This window comes from Plectrocnemia conspersa, unplaced genomic scaffold (genome assembly GCF_051122295.1).
Source record: "Plectrocnemia conspersa isolate PC_06_02 unplaced genomic scaffold, ASM5112229v1 ptg000011l, whole genome shotgun sequence".
NCBI lineage: Eukaryota > Metazoa > Arthropoda > Insecta > Trichoptera > Polycentropodidae > Plectrocnemia > Plectrocnemia conspersa.
The window spans coordinates 20,903,625-20,922,423 of record NW_028277175.1 but is presented as its reverse complement, the minus strand read 5'-3'; the positions used below and the strand labels follow the sequence as shown (position 1 = coordinate 20,922,423).

The window sequence follows — 18,799 nt, the reverse complement described above, 5'->3', positions numbered from 1 at the left end:
CTATCTGTAGTGAGTTTAGATATAGCATTTTGTGTGCATGACACATGAACGTATATAAATAATATGTTTTTATGAGTGGATAGCGCACATGTCTATTGTCTGGAATACACGAGAAACAAATCAAAGGATTCATTCTAACGTATTATTCCAATGACCACTCCCATCGATCTATTGTTCTTTCATGTTATTGTTTTTGGCATTGTTACACGCCCACTCACCTCTGCGCAAATAGTTGCAGGAGTTCAGAAATGATTCATTCCTCATTAGCAACGATCGGCGTTGTCGAGGAGAGAAAAAGAGCATTCAGAGAAAGGCACTTGTCCCAAAACGGTTCATTGTCTAAGCCCATGGACGTGAGTGGTGAGCCTCTTACCACCCCTGAATCCCATTACTGTCCTTTATGTCCCATGCACCACTTTATAATATAATATTTCCATCGCGAACGGCAGTACTAATTTGAGTGCCGAAATCTGTATTTGTTGGGTTCTTTTTTGGGATCATGGCCCACTCGTTGAAGGATCGTTGCACCGTGTTTCATTGTGAATATGAGCGTTATTAATCCTTTACCACAAGGTGACCAGATTTCTAAAGCTTCAATTCGGGACGTATAATTTTGCATATGTATATCAATTTTAAGTTATAATTATCTGACAAGCAGTCAATTTAACTACTTATGGTATTTTTTTAATATTCCACAAATTGACGTGAGAAGACGTGTTTTTTATCTTGTAATTTATTAAATGAAAATATGCAAATTTACAAATTACCGTTTTTAATACTTCTATCTTACCTTTAGATCTATAAATAAAGTTATTTATAGATAGAATTATTAAATAAAGTAATAATATTATGACGAAAGTGTACCGTTGAATTTCTAAAAACGGTTTGCTAAATGCGCACACAACCCCCCACAGTTTAGTTTATAAAATAGTATTGAGATTTAAAACCCTTGACGCCCTCCTTTCAAACGCGATTGCCACCCCATCATATTGCAGTAATTGCGCCGTTTAGGTATGTGAAAAATTAAACTAATATGTTATGTACGTAATATGCATATGTGAATTTCAGTATGCTGTGATAAAGTTTATTTTTGCTTCGGAAAGATGAAATTCTCAGCGCCAACAATCGATTCTCGAAGAGTAAATATGTAACTTCACATCGTCTATTTATAAATGAAAGCTGCTGTGGGATTGTTATGATTCAATGTGAATGTTGTTGGTTGTTAGCAAACATAAGCAATTTGCATTTGCAAAGTATTGTGTGTGACTTTCTGAGAATAATAAGTGCAGGTGTGCTTACTGGATGAGTTACCAATGTAATTTGTGATCTAGAACTTTAAAGTAAATTAAGTCCAGTATGATATTTAAAATTCCGCGAAATGTTCTCAACCGAGAATTTTGCGAGCTTCCAAAGTCCATGACCATTGAGTATCAAGTAGGGATCGCAAACCAATGAATTTTTTCTATTTATATAAAAAAAATACAGCATCAAAGTTTGCTTAATATTGAGCAGTACATACTAAATGGTGTTTTCAGATTTTTCTTAATAAAATTTATTTTATAAAGACAACAATGAATAAATACTAATAAAAAAAAATCCGAATCTTTAGTGGTAAAATAGGATATGTATATTCGAGCGATGCTTAAATTATCTGTTATATATAAAGACTCCAATGTGAGTTATATTGCAATATATACTAAATTAAGTTTTGTATGCTTTTTGAAATTTGATTTGTTTATAAATGCAAAGTACTGGGGAATGTAAAATTTAAAGTATATGAAACTTTTTGAAAAATAATTTTAAATAAAGTGAAAATCACTTCTGTTGAAGAAAAAGTTCTCTGATTATACACTAATTGGCTCAGTAGGGTAATCAAATGTTATTGTAAATATTTTCTTTGATTTTTTCTTCATTGAAGTACAGTGCAACATCGGTTTACAAAACATTCGTATATCAAAGCAAATTTCTCCATAAAAAAATGAAAACTAAGATTCATTCTAAAAAAAATCATATAAAAATGATTAATATACGTATATTTTTAATATTTTAATTTAATTTAAAATATTCAAATTTAGAAATAATTCATATCGGAATCACTGCTGTTTGTATATCACTGATGGTTCAATGAAATATTTTTACTAGAAACCTATTTAACGATACTTGATGATTTTGAGGATCTGGCGAAAATGTGACATTGCATTTTTATTTCATAGATTCATAGCTCACACTACTTAAGCTTTACTCGAGTGAGTCTTTTCCACGAAATTTTGCAATGTCCCACATTTTTTATATATATCCCTTATCTCATTTTACTTGGAAAATTTTTCAGCCTCTTTCTCCTTTTCCTCCATCTTCTCTGTAGCCTCGTGCTGTTTCTCACGATGCAGATCTATTAGTTCTTCGTTGATCAGCTTCTGGCCACGTTCTCCACCAACTATTGAATATCATTCTCATTTACTTCTAGTCTCATGTTCTTCCCCAAGAACACAATTTAATAGATTGTTGGCGAATTCCGCTCACGAACAAACCCGTCAGCACAATTAGGCCACCATTTTTATTCAAGCTTTATCGCAGATTTTGAGGCAGCACACGATGTGGAAATGATTTTTTCAAAACTATTTGAGCGTAAGACTTTATCCTTCGGTTACATTAAAACATCGCTATTGAGTGTATAAAGCTTCGAAAGATTGTATTAATAATAGTGATTTGGTGGAAAGGTTTTTGAAGTTAGAAATGATCTGTTGATCCATGAACTGTAGTAAAAACTTGATCTTAAAGAACTCGAATTATCCTAGTAAGTCGTCCTCAAGGTCTGGATGATAATATTTTTTTTCAAAATATATGTCTTCACTGCAAAAAGAATCATCGGCTCAGTTTGAGAGAGTGACGCTATACGTACTAGTCGTATTGCGAAACATCGCTCGTTTATCAAGTCAAAATTTCCGTTTTTTTGCTCGTATTGCGAAACACTCATTAACCAAGTTAATTATAATTTGATTTCCATTGTATGCCATTTCTCTTCTTACAGTATTTGGCCAAGTTATGTGCCAAATATTATTGATAGCTTGATTTTTTTTATTACATGTTTTGGCTTATGAATTACAGAAAGTTTTACCTTTATTAATACTTTAGTTCCTGGAGATTTTTATTGCCTAATAAATAACAATTTCACTTTGTTTTATATTAAATATCTCCGCGTATTTACCAACCAAACGTTTTATCAGATTGATACTTTAATTCATGATTTTATTTTTACTGTGTAGGTTAAATTTTTACAGTTAATAAAATTGCAATGAAACAAATTAAACGTTACTGGACTTGACTAACAATTAGTTAATGATGGGACATGTAGTTTGTAAATTAAAAATTATTCGGCAAATAATTATACGCTAATATATTCATTATTTTTTAGGAATACAGTAGTAATTAGTATTGAAGCTAAGCTTGACCTGTAACTTTTATTAGTCTCCTGGATTTCCAGAATCAAACATCTGTGTCATTGACAGAAACAAGTCTGTGAGAAACCCATAAATTTATATTTTTTATTTATATTAAATTAAGACCATCGTAACAGGTTACCCCAATGCGTCACGATGGCCGAAAAGAGATATAGAAGTAACACTAGTTCGCTGCATAAATGTTAGTTGCAAAATAAATTATGCTAAAAACATAAAACGTTTTTTATTCTTAAAAAATATGTTTAGGTACATAGATAGTCACATGTTTTGATATTTTTTTTTTTATAAAAATTTACTTCAGTTGGAGAATTCAATTTAAGAACTTATTTGCACCATTTTAACAACCAAATATTCGGTTGTAGTTTTAGGATAAGGTACAGTTTATTTTTCAAAAATCTATAATGTATATTGAAATATTTAAAAGAACGAAAGATTGATGCTGATTTCAATCATCATCCCTTAATAAAATTTTATATTGATAAAAAAACAGTTAAATAACCAGTCTTTGTCTTGGGGCTTTCTTGTTTAATTCACACAAAAAATAATTAAATCATATTTTCTCAAATATATAATATATTACTACACTTAATCTATGCAATGTTTTTAAATTCTACATTGACCCAAATATAACACATTATCTGAAAAGCGGTGAAATATAATACTAAATCTACCTTTTGAATCAAATTTTGCATATTCACTAATATTATTAGAAACCATAATATGCTGGAGTGATTTTTTTTATCTACAATTTAAAAATATACGATATCAAAAAAAAGCTGGTAACATCTAGTAATTTAAATTTTAGTAGAAGTCACCGAATCCTTGACATTATTTTTAATCTGGTATTGTCACAGAAGAAAATATAGTCGCTCGACTTTACCTCTCGATTTAAATGTAAATGATGTAGTTTTCAATATTTTTTTCTTTATTATAACTTTAGTTTACTTTACTTTTAGTTTATTTATTAGTTATCAGTACGATAGACCAATGGTATAATCAGCGCGATAGAGCGCATATCCATATTTTGCATTTTATTTTATTGTTTATACCACTGTGTAAGTCGGTTGAATTCATATTTGTTTTCTAATGCTATTTTTCTAGAAGCGTTGAGATACAATTAATTGCATTTGAGGCTTAAGGGCGGTGCTAAGTTGGTAAAGGGCGGTGTCGACAATACATCAATGCTCGACGACTTTCGGCTGTGAGCTTTAAAGTGCCCTAGATAGTCGCGATCGCGTCCTTTATTCTTGATGTTAGCGGTCTGACTTCTCAACGAGCTTGCTAAACACAAGTAGGTTTTCGGCGATAGCTATGAGGAGCTGGAAAAAATATGTGGAATGGTGCTCATACATTTTAGGTGTGCACTATAATTGTTTTTTTATATGTTTAATTGTATAATGGTCAACATGACACATTGGGGAAAATTAAGTCATGACGGTCAGATTTGTAATAAAAAAAATCTTTATAGATTTTTTTTAACTGATATTTTTTTTAAATATAAAATTATATATATTTATAATTAAAAAATATAATCAATAATTTTGCCGTTTTTGTTATTTGTGTTAGAGATATACATATATTATATATAATAATAATTTTTAGTTGAAAACTCCTGACCAAGTCAACGTTAATAAATTACACGTTTTTATTGGATGGCTGTCAGGTGATACGTAGGGTGTAAACATTGACGAACAAAATAAAACCATTCAGAATTATTACACTTTGAACGGTGCAGAATTGCAGAACGAGTATTTCTCTGTTAACGATGGTCGTTCTTTAACAATGACCGGATGCTGTGTAGACTTCCAACTTACATAAAACAATTCACGCCTCACTTATTATTGACTGTGTCTCCATTCTAGGAATATGTAACAATTTAAGAAATTTATGTATTTGTACATTTAAAATTTCCGAGAAGGTTTTGATACTTGATTGAATTCGATTTGCTGATACTCAAGTTAAAATTTAGAGGACAATTTTCAGAATACGTTCAATACAATCCAGATTCGTATGACCCCATCTCTCTCGCGTGTGGCACGCCATGTTAAATATTGGCATAGTGCAGCTTACTTATTAATCCAGCATCCCGGTTCACCCCCGGGATACGGCCGGATTGTCGGGACACAATGTATCTGTTACCACAAAGGCAAATAGCCACCGACAATGTTGTGATACAGCCTGATTGTTTCCTACGGCTTCTGCACCGGTTAGCGCCAGATATCGGCAACCATTTAGAGTGATATTAATATGATAACAATACAGAGTAATATGATAACAATACAGTAGAACCTTAGTTTACGAGTAAATCGTATTTAAAAATACTCAAAGCTAATTTACCCACAATAAATAATGGAAACTTAAGTTGGTTCTTTCCAAAATTCATAAATATTAATCATAAAAAATAATTAATACATAATACACATATATTTTATATAATGTAATTTAATTTAATAATTATTAATAATGGAATCATGTTCAATAAAATATTTATTTTCTCGTGGGACTAGAACTAGGAACCAAACCATTTGTTCTTGCCTTCACTCGTTGTGTGGTGCTTTTCCCCAAAAAACTGGATTACACCGAAATAAACATAATCGCTAACTGTTTAAAAATAACCAATCTTTAATGTACAATAAATTAAAACCAATTTTTGCGCACCTCTGACCGAACGAGGGAGGGTTTTGTCGATGGCCTCGGGATATATGAAATTAATTTAACAATTTTGTGTACGTACCACGTACGCGGAAGCGATTTCCACCCCCATCGTTGTAAGGGGTGGACGGTGCGTGCGAAAAGCTCGCCGTGAGCTTAGCATACGCTCAGTTAGCGTCTCCGAGCTTCACGAAAGCTCAGATCTTTAATCAATGCATTAATTCTTAATTCAGACACACACACTCGCAATCATCCCCTCATACTCGCAGCTTCCGGTCATGTGATTTTTTGGCATTCTCTCACTTCCGTCCACCTTTTGAGCGAGGTATTCAACGAAATACTGGGGTGTAACTTGGCCGATGTGATATCTTATTTTCAATTAGATCGAGGGTATTTTTTTAAATTTACGAACATAGCGGTACTTTAGATCGTGGAACGTGCGATAAATTTCGATTGTCTGAAATATTTTTAGAGCACTGATATAATTTAGTGTTATGTAAAATCTGTAAAAAATGTGAATGTAGTATTATTGTTTTTATCTTGCTTATATGACGTGAATGATTTATTTTTAGTTGTATTAATATCAGTATTTACGTCATTAAGAAATCACCATTACAACTATTAATTACCGACACATACACATCAGTTTACGAACAAAGTGCCATCTCTATTATATTACAATATATAAAATATACTTATATAATTGAAATAGTAGTTGTGCATGGTCGTTGAACATTTATTTTTATTGAAATGTATACACATAATGCCAAATTGGCGAGAAGTGGTTCATTCAGGCAAGGGCTCATGCGGAGCGAGCACAAAACGATTTTCAATGTCAGTTTCCAGATAATGAGCTAGCTGACTTCGCTTGGCTATACTCTCATCAGGCATTACATACACGAATAAAAGATTTGTTCTTCGAGGGCTTGTCTGGAGGAATTCAAAGACTGTTTATTGTTTTGAAACTCGCGGCTCCAACGATCATCTTGATTTGCGCAAAAGGGGGAGAGGAACAAAAATAATATATGTGTAGTACCTACATATTACATGGGTATTTCGAGTATGTGTGCTTCAATTTATTGCACAAATTCGTATCAGTACCAATAGATATTCAACGGCCGTAACCGGCGTCTTTCGAGAAAACAATTCATGTCTCGGCGACAAAGGAAAAGGCAAAAGGTAAGATCCATTTCATGAGTTGTGTTGTTATTTGCCAGAGTTTAACGGCGAACTTTTGTTATATGAACATTTGATTGTTTGAATTTATTTTTTATTTAATAGCATAGCTATTTCATGAGACAGGTACATGTATTACATTTGATATTGTGTACTTTCTTATTTAAATATAATTAAAAATACACCCCACCCCGTCTCTGAACTCTCTTTTATACTCCCTACAGTCATATATACTACGTTTTCCACATAAGTGTCTTAAAAATATATGGTCTAGCAATTTAAGTATTTGATCGCCAATAATGTGTCGATTTGAAGATCCTTCTTAATACTAATTTCGAAAACACTAATTGTCATTGATAAATATTTAGGGTGTATTCCGATAGTAGTATATTATCTAGTGTTTATTGCAGGGATTCGTAGCATTTGATAACACGATTATTTTGCTTCTTGATTATTTAACTTCAGGAGTTTTAATTCACACTGGATCTTTTTTTATTTTTCTTGCTTTAACACGAGAGTTTTCTTAATCCTTATATTTAACTTGTCGAGCTTCCATTAAAGGCCTCTTAGTAGTTCAGCGGCATAGTGGACCGCCATGCACTAAACTTTTGTACTTGGCCGGTTGCCCCTATTAAAGACTACGCCCAGCGAAACTCTCCTTAAAAAATAAGACAAGAGTCTATACATACATAGGCTTAATCTAAAGAGGGAACCAAATATGTCTTCCACCGAGACTGCAGCCTACAAAGCTACCTCCAAGGATTGTCTTGTCGACCAACAGCTGGCTTATCATTGAGGACCTGTGCCCCCGGATAACGTGCTCCGTAAACCATGTCTTTCTAAAATGTCAGTTATTATTTTTTTTATAAATATAATAAATACATTAAAAAATATAATCTAACTTAAAAAGCTAATAATAAATATTTTTACACCTTGAAATAATTATTTAAAAAAATATCAGTACAGGCGGCCCTCTACTTTCGCACATAATTGGTTCCTGAAAATGTGTGCGAATGTTGAATGTTCGAAAGTAGAGGAAAGTAAAAAAAAATTAAAATTGTATATATTTTAAAATATTTATTTATCAAGTAAATATAAGATGTTCAAAAGGTGTTTAAGAGACATGTTTAAGTGGGGTTTGCGGGTGTTTCCTTTGAAAAGTTATCAAGAGTTAACTGTTTTCCACTATTCTTTTTCTTTTCTTCATATAGTATTTTATAACATGCTATGTATCTATTGATCGCCCTACGCACTTGAGATATGCGTTCTCCATTGGGATCACAATCTTCCATAATATTTAAGAATTTGTCAAGATGCGTGAAGGCTTCATTAATATTTTTCATTGTTAAAGAGTTTTCCAAAATAAACCTGTCTCATCTACATTAAATATTTGGCTAGAAGAATATTCTATATCTTCAATAATTTTGGATAATTAGGAAATAAATTCTTTTGCAGCATCTTTATCCGCATCTGCCGATTCTCCAGTAAATTTAATATTATAAAAAGAATACCTCATTTTAAAATTGTAAAATCAACCGTTACTTGCTTGAAAAACTGTGTTAAAATATATTTTTTAATCTATCCTTCCAATCTTTGTGCAAATTAAGAGCTTTTGCTTGAATAATTGAAATACTCAGAGGGACATCTTTTTGATGTTGGTCATCGATTCATGTTGACAAAGATTTTTCCATTTCATCCATGTTTTTTTTTTGCAATAGACATCGGTGTTTTTTTATAATCAAATCTTTAAAGATTGTGGAAATATATCTTTGATTTTCACAATTTTGAATGTATTCCTTAATTATATTTTTATTTTGCAAAATTGAACATATCGTAGACCTGATTGTATCATACGAACGTCCGAAAGATTCATCGCTATCAGAACGTCTAATAATTTCCATCTTTGTCTCGAATTGTGTAGAGTTTATGAGTCCTTGATTTCGTTTTGTTTGTGTCAACACTGAAGTTTTCCGTTCTTTTTTTTTTTTTTTTCGTTAGCTGGTACATCAAGTAATACATTCATATGACAACCAGTGTATAGTTATATCTACATCGTTAGTATGCGTTAAAATGAGACTTTCGTTGCATGGTCTCTATATATCTGACTCGATCGATCTGACATTCCCTTTACTTTTGCAAATACTGGATGTATTTATGCATTTTATTTATTATTAAACTAAAAATTATAAGAAACTTCTACAAAAATAAAATAAATGTATTACTTTTTGCCATACACAAAAATAAAACGAAATATAAATCACATTTATGATTCATTTCCTTAGCCTTTTACTTCAATTATATGTATGTATGTACATAGGTTAAATAATAATAATAATAAAAATGTAACTAGCTATAAAACTTTCACCTGCTAAAGTCGGTTAGGTCTTTTCGATAGACATATTATTTATTTTTTATCATAAAAGATCACATTTAAAAAATATACAATGCACTTTAACCCTCCATTGCTTCAATGCTAATCAAAGGGCGCAATATAATTGTGGGTCTCGCGACGACTGTTAACAATCGCGAAGAACCGGTAAAAATCAATCACAATGCACGACAGGTATCTGCGAATTTACCGAAAAGTTCAAAATTTCGCACGGTTTGACACCGCGCGTCAATTTTTGTGAAAAGGTCTTAATTTGCGACCCGCAGATAGCTGCAATCCTTTTTCGCCTTAAAAAGGATCTATTAATTCGACAATCGACCGCGTTGACCCTTCGACCTTTGACGACAAAAAAGGGTTTCGATTTTTTTATTTAACCTCATCGTATTTTTACCCAATGATTATCTGTCCGGGAGTACAATGGCGTCTTAACCCTTACTGTGAGAAATTTTGGTCGAAAGTGGAATTTTTAACCCATCCGGATTCGAACTAACAAAGGGGTTCAATATTTAACCGCGCCCCGCTGATTGGTTAACAACAATGAGGCTGTTACTCAGCGGGGAATATTTTATATTATTATTTATTTTATTGTCATTGACAGCTTTTTACGTGTCCATAAACGCAACGGACTATTCGAATATTTTATATTCTAAATCACCCTTAATCCAAAATTAATTTCAAACGGCGATAAATATCTTCACGATCAGGGTGGTTCAGAGAATGCGCAGACAAAGGGGCAAATTGGATAAAAATTGTTAAATAACTACCGCCTGATTTATGGATGCACCGAGTGTGTCTTCACTCATCCCCTTTTACACCTTTGTAAGGGGAGGAAATGCGAAAAAATCACACACGTTTGCATGCTTTGGTACGTACTTATTAAAGGCGTGCAAGTGACATTAGAGTTATATCAATTTTGTATCTGTTAATGTCGGGAGTTGTGATCAAAGGGTGTTTCGCATTATGGATGTCCTTTGTATAAATATCAATAGGCGTGAAATTAATTAATATTAAATTTAATCAGTGCTTATATTTATTATTTGATATTTACTATATCAACTTAATTTGTATTATGGTTAGTTAAATAATGCAATTTTATATAAATATAGCAACACAAACGGTTATTCCAATGTTATGTTTAAATTGTCATATGCCCGTATTTTTACATTATTTTATATTTACTGAAAAATAATAATTAAAATAATACAAATTATTAAGACACTTTTGCATCGTATACATATTATAAAAGTTAAACCAAAAAAATTAAATGTGACAATGACAATGTTTCATGATCTGTGGAAAATTAGTTAAGACAAGAATTTTTATTATTATTTTTTGTTATAAAATATAATAAAAACAGGTAAATTTGCATTTATCTATATATTCCAAAACCACGTTAATTTCAAGAAACATATTCTAATATATATTGAATTAATATATAGTAAAGTTTTGGGCTCTAGATTAATTTTTTATTGTATAAAAAGTATTTTTTTTAGTATGTAAGATAAGTCAGTATTAAATGGTATTTTTGCTTGGTGGTACTTAGTAATTTAATTATTAGATCAGTAATTCTACCAAATGGTCAGTAACTTAACTTAAAATTTATTAGTTAGTTATATTTTATGACAATATGGTATTTTGGCTTAGCATTGTTTAGTTATTTAATTACTAGGTCAGTAAATTTAATAGTCTAGCAACTATACTTGTGAACCAAAAGTTCAAATCCAAAAAGTACGTTTAAAAATAGCTCCAAAATTCAGCTTTGTATATTTTGTATATATTTTTACAGAAAAATAAAATTAATTAGCGCTTAAATCTAATTATAAGAAGTGCAGATTAAATAATTAGAATGTATACTTAAATGTATCATGTGTTTTAATATTTTGTATTTTTTAAAGATAAATTATTACTTAAATTATGGCATTTAAAATAAACTTTATTTCATATTATTATATTTTTTTTTTCCTAAAAGTAGCGACTGAAAAATAGCAAAATTGGGATAAATGCATATACAAGTTATCTATGTGTTAATATTTTTATTATGTATTTTATAAATATGTAGTATATGTAACCTGAATTAAAAGTAATATGGATCTGTTTTATTTTCGCATATTTTTCAATGTGCTTTAATTTTTATGTTTTATGTTTTATTTTTAAAACATTAATACGTAAACTACGTATAAAAAAGTTTATATCTTGAATTTATGGTTTTGTGTTTGCATTTTGAATGCGAATATTTATATAGTAAAATATATCATTAATTAACGACTTAAAATTAACAAAATACTACGAGAAATGCACTTAAAAGTAGTTTGAGTACATATTTTTCAATGTGCTTTAATTCTTATCTCTAATTATTTATAAATTTAAAGTATCTGAAATTCATAATAATGTGCATACAATTTTCGCATATTTTTTTCTAAATCATAAAAAAATAATAAGAGTAGTGCACTTAAAAGTAGTCTGAATATATACATTTCCATATGTTTTAATTTTTATGTTACATTTTTAAAACAGTAATTTGCAAACTATGTATTATTAGAAATGATGATATATCTAAGACAGGGTTTCCCAAACTATTTCAGCGACGGAACACTTGGCAAATCCGAAAATTTTGCCGGAACACTTAGCTTATTTTACTGTACCCAACTTCTAGGTACTAAAAACTTCGCCTTCTCTTGACGTCATAAATCTCAATTAAGTTTAACCGTCACTCGCTTTTCATTATGAAGTAGAATATGTTCAATTTTTTTAATTTACTACAAATTTTTGTGAATTATCTATTTAGGCTCCACGGAACACCAATTTTGGATCCGCGGAACACCAGTGTTCCGCGGAACATAGTTTGGTAAACCATGATCTAAGATATCATTAAGTAACGACTAAAAACAAATTAATACAAAAAGTGCGCTAAAGTAATATAAATACATTATTTTCACGATGCTTTGATTTTTATGTCATGTTTTAAAGACATTATGTATAAATATAAAATATCTTGAATTCATAATTTTGCATATTTTTTTTGGTAAAATATAGCAATAAGTAGCGACTAAAATAAGTACAACTAGTCTGAATACATACATAGTTTTATGCTTTCTTTTTAAAATTTCACAACAACTTTTTTTTAAATATAAGCCCAATCGTAGTTTTACTTATTGTTTGTTATAAAGTAACGGATCATTTTTAATTATTATCTGATCGCAAATCAAGAAAACTACTGACCGTTATATTTTAAAATTCATTTTCAATATTAAAAATTTAATTTGCGATCTTTAAAAAATGCTCAATATTTTATTTCATTTAATGATTATGCGTAGCTAAATTAATTATTTCAATTAAATTAAAATTGAGACGTGTCTATTGTGTTATTAGTTTTGTAATAATCGATTAAACCAATAATTGATATGTTAGTGATTTTTTCATTTAATCAATTTGTAGATAAAAAATTATACATACTAATAACAAATAAGCGTTTAATTTTACTTATAAATCGAGTTATTTTTTTCTTTATAGAAATATCATAATAAATTATATTTCACAAGTTATTATTATATTTTAATGCATTGCACTTATAATTTTTTTATAAAAAAACTTGGAATATTCAAGAGATTTATATGTATATGTATATAAACAATAAGTTACTTTTAAAACTGCATAATTTAGGCAAAACAAATAATAAAAATAAAAATAAATAGATTGGTGTAAACTTTGAAATGATAAAACGGCTCGAGAACCCGAACTTAATGATTCGAACATTAAGGCATCAATACCTCATCCCTTCGACGTCCGCGTTTCAATTTCGCACCCCCAGACTTCTGAGCTTACACCCCGTGACGGCACGCGGCCCTGACATCCCTTTGCTTTTGGCACATCCACCCTTCAAAGGTAAAATTCGCCACTTCCTTTATCAGGAGGCGCGAACATTGTGGATACCACATCCATCAATGACACGCCGTTAAACCGTTAGTCTCGCACAATATCGCATAACATATAAATAGATAAGAATAAACATAAATAATTACAAAATGAATGAATTAATCAAGAAAGGAAAACCTCAAACGAAACAATGCAATTATCATTCCCCATTTTTTGACGATGGTTTTCCTTGTACGCCATCATGAATTTCCCACCGCCATAAAGAAGTTATTGTCACTTCAATAAGAGAACCTCTCTTAGCTATTAATACTCGAAACTTGGTCATAAATCAATTACCGACACCCTCGTGTTTATTTAGAAAATAGCCCTTCTGCAGATAAGATATAAGGTTGCTTTTAATTTAAGAGTCGCTCGGCTTACGATCGTTTTCCGGCGCTAACCGCTCGAACACTAGGATATAAAATTTATAATTGAATCTCGTAAATTAAAGTGACAGTAACAGTTGCCTCTTCCCTTCCCGGGTGGATAATGAGGAAACTTTTGGTTTTTGGCCGAGACGAGGGTGGGTGGGCGAGGGGTGGCGCGTCAGACCTTTCGCCAGTATACCTTACAAACTTCAAATTACACGTTTATAAATAACATTATTAAAAGTAATGTTAAGGTTACAACTACAAACATTTTTGATTACAAATTTACTTTGAAACAAATTGGTGAAATTTTAGTAACCATCACTTATGCTTAGAAAATATGATATTGCGATTGAAAGCTGTGGAAACTATTAAGCTACCACTTCAATAAATAATTCTTCTTATAAAACTGATTGTTCGAAAGATAGAGGAATAGATTTATAACGATAATGTAATTTAATCTTAAGCAATCGCTAATTTGCATATATATATATATATACTACTATCAAAAATAATATATTATAAATAGTCTTACGTTCGCGATAGATGAGGTAAAAATAAATAGTATAGAAGATAATAAAGTCATATTCAGGATAAAACTTGTAAATGTTGTACTACTAGCTGCCTCTGATATTTGAACGGCAATGTCCATATTTGGTCACAATATGAAATAAAATGAAAACCGCAGTGATAAAATATATTTTAAGCTAAATAAATGTAGATTGCATAATATATTTTAGACTGTGATTCTCTCGCAATGTGACTTTTCACCCTTCCATGACCACTGACTATTCAATGAGGGTGAGATGAGATCCCCAACACCCCGACAAACATATGTTCCGACAATTTTACACTCTATTATATTGATAAATGAAGCATCACCCTTAACCGATTGTTCCTGCCAAAATCCAGAGCTCAACTTATTATATATTCCCTTATTATTTCATTTTATATTTCTGTTGGGTATATATAGATACATATGTATGCACACAATGATATATTGATAGATAATTTGCGCTGTTATAGAGCCGACAAGATGGATGACCATAGTCCAGTCAAGTTCTGTCAATATTGACAAGATAAATAGTCTGAAGAACGAATGAACATGGTCAACTGGGATTTGCGACTGTTATTGAACGTTTTATCTAGATGCATAGAAAGGAGAATGAATTGAAATGTATATTTAAACATTATACAGTTATTCGGGGATTTTTTGCTATAATTTGTTTTTGCGCTATAAATGATTTTATAGATGTTATTGGGATACCATATTATCCACCCATACTTTTGATTTTTGTCCCATATAATTAGTAGTAGTTGCTTATATTTATTGTCCGTTCTATTTGCATATTTAAATTCAATCATATTATTATATAGTTAAAAATTGAAATTTTTTATGTATCGTAAAATAGATCACTCTAATCTCATCATTGAATCGTGGATCTTTCAAGTCACAATCCTACGTTACTCTGGATCTAATCAAAACTATTTTCATGATCGAAATAAATCCACGTTATCCGATCCCTATACCCATTACCTTCTTCATATCGGTCTCGATTTCTCTCCACGTCGGTCTCGCGAGCGGGCGGGTTTAAAATTTATGTGATCCGTCCATTGTCCCGGTCCGGTCAGATAGCACCACTTTAGTTTTTAAATCGCCTCCCATTCAATTTACCCGGCCCCTTTTCAATCCATTGTAAACTACAAAGTATTGAAAATGGAGAATCGGTTCAGAACGTAACCCTACCGCCGTTCAGACACACACGATCCGAGATCGACGGTCACATTCTCTCTACCGGACGGGACTTTATTTGACTATTTTCGAAGTCCAATGCCGTAATCTTTTAACCGAATCTCGATCGGATGATGAGAAGGACTTCGTAAAAGACGTCTTGTATTTGATTATGTATCATTTACTTGCGACGTGCCAAGTACAGAATAAATATTATTGGATACTGTACGTTAAAAAAATATTCTTGAGGAACTTTTTTTATATAATATTGCACGTGCTAATTATTACATTAAAAGCTACAAGAAAAATAAATGTTATGTATGCATATATATAAAACATATATACAACGTTATAAAAAAGGGAGTCTCATTTATTCTGAGGGAATTATCATATAACTTTCTGTACCACACGGTCCGTCAGGAGTGTCAGAACACTTGATAATATCAATCTTCTCGTAGCGATAACAATTATTTTTTGTCATGTGAATTAGTCTCTTTAATAAACATGTAAATTAAAATAACAAAAAGTTTAATTAGAATACCTCAAACTATATTTGAAACTTTCCATGATGAGCATGAAAACAGAGTAGCCGAGATTTTCGATCATCGAAAACTTCAGACACTACTTAAAATCTATAAAACTACAGGATTTATCTACGACATAGCTGGCCTATTATATCCGAAATTCATAGCCATCTCATAGAATAATCAGTAATCAGTAAATGAGTGAAAATGTTGTTTGTGGAGATAAGCTGTGTATCTGTTGCGGACTCCTCTCTACAGAGGGATTTAGATTCTCTATGGATATCTGATTCTGTTAAACCTCTGCCCTTTAGTGCCGGAAATTTTCTCGATCCCGTTCGCCATAAAATTATTCTTCCAATAAATACATATATCGGAATCACTTTTGAGAGCAAGTATAGGTTCTCTCTACACGTAAACAACATACGTGATGTATATTCCAAGATGCTCGGCTTGTTATGAGGAACGCATGGCGATCAGTTCTCTATGATTCTTTAGTTCGCAGCATTCTTAAATCGAGATCTATAATTTGGAATTCCCGAATAACCAAATATTCCCCTGAATAGGCATTTGCTGATTTTTTTATCATCTTTCTTATTTCAATACTAAAATTGTGCTTCAACTTTATAACTGTCTGGAATGTTGATTTTTTATTGTACCCGAATCACAAGCTCTCAATGTCTAATGTGCCCTTGTTAGATACATTTTTTGATCTAATGACCAGCAATCGTTCAGGCTAGCTCTTCAAGATCAGCTTGAGACTCAATCAATCAACTTGCACCAATTTTTCCATATTTTCTGCCGTTGTTTCTGTTATTAATTGGTGTTTTTATTAGAGAGAGATTAAGAACTATCTAGAATTTTCTTTGGGGTAAGACTTTTACATTAAAAAATAAAAAAAAAATAAAATTCAAGTAAAACTAAGAATTAAATACAATAAAAAATGTGCCGGAACGCCGTTCCACAGTGTTACATGAAAAAAGTCCTGGATATACATATATTATATATTTCGGCGTTAGGAAGAATATTTCTTAACGATGGTACAAGTGTTTATTTTTGGCCAAGATTGTGCTATTCCGTGTATATCATCCAATATTATCAGGTTTTTTATAAATTGATTAAGCCATCATCTTCTTTAGCAAGAGTTTTGAGTATACTAGCACGGTAAAGCAATGTCATTGATGATTTAATACCTTGGTCCATAGATTGAATTAAACTTTTACAACATTAGGCAGTAAAAAAATTGCAATCGTAATGCCTTCTCAACACTCTCTCGAAGTTGCCCGAGGCGAAGTTAGCCGAGATTCGAGTAACCCACTACACTTTCAGTCCTCGGTCGACCTCGGGCAACTATGCGAAAGCTTAGAGCAGGCAGAAGCGATGTCAACCGAAGTAACCCACTACACTCTCCATCCTCGGCCAACCTTGGGCAACTTCGAGAGAGTGTAGAGCAGACCGTCGTTCATTTTCATATGCTTTGATTCGGATGATCTATTAACAATACTGTTTTCTGTACAATTCTCTACTTTTTAAAGTACTCATTTGATTTTGAACCAATCTACGAATATCTTTCTATCGATCCATGCTTCATTTTGGTTGTAAAAATCAACAGATTTTTTTTTATTTCAGTTCCCTTACCTTACCACGTCGTTTGTTTCGTATGTCACAAGAAACGCGCATTCTCATTTAAATAAATCTTTAATGTTTATTTATGAGAATTTATTTGTCAAAATAATTAATTTAAAATAAAGTTCTATCTCTTTTCTTTTATGATTGCCTTAAGTATCTTGCTTCTCACCGCGTTTTAAAAATATCAATAATTTGATGTATCAATGTAAAATAACAATAATAACATAATATCTAAAAATTATAAATTAAAAATATTAATTATGTTAGTTAAAAATATTTATCTTCAAACGCATCCTCATTGTGTTTTGTTGTTTTAAAGATAATATTTCTAATTAATTTTGTATGATATATTATTTTGCGCAATGTTTAATATTACGCAACGACCGTCACAGTTATCGTGGTATGACTGGTATGTTATGTGAAGTTTACGATTAGGACGATTTGCGTAGGCGGAAAATATTTCCCACGAGAAAAAAATAGAGATGCTTAATAGGAAATTACACGTGTATTCATATCATACATGTATATTTAAAAATGGTTGTTTTATATATAGTTGGAAATAAATAGGCGCGGCAGAAAGAAAGTGAAAGGCCGCTTTACTGGCAACTACCTTGAGTGAATATTTATCATGGTTACAAAGGCAGAATGATAACGAGTTTTTAGCAAGGGAAACTGGGTCATACGACAGAATCACCTGAATTAATATCTTCGGAAACACCTGAGTTAACACCGGGGGCGTAGCTCAGATGGTAGAGCGCTCGCTTAGCATGTGAGAGGTACCGGGATCGATGCCCGGCGCCTCCAAATATTCTTTTGGGATTTTTTATCACAAAAAAATTACTGTTTTTATGATCTTTTTGATCAAAATATTTCGTATGATTACGCTAAAACAGACATTTAATGGAAATAATTAATCAAGGGGTTCAATTGTAATTTTACTTGATCCATTTCGTACAATTTTT

General features: G+C 31.3%; 1 protein-coding gene and 1 non-coding gene across 2 annotated transcripts in view; both read left to right on the top strand.

Annotated features, from left to right (window-relative positions):
* Nucleotides 1-18,799, top strand: part of LOC148229903 (transcription factor hamlet-like) — a 146,160-nt gene that overhangs the window by 60,118 nt on the left and 67,243 nt on the right. The gene's annotated exons all lie outside the window — the stretch shown is intronic.
* TRNAA-AGC (transfer RNA alanine (anticodon AGC)) lies at nt 18,569-18,641 on the top strand. Its single transcript has one exon. It is a non-coding gene; the product is annotated as a tRNA-Ala (tRNA).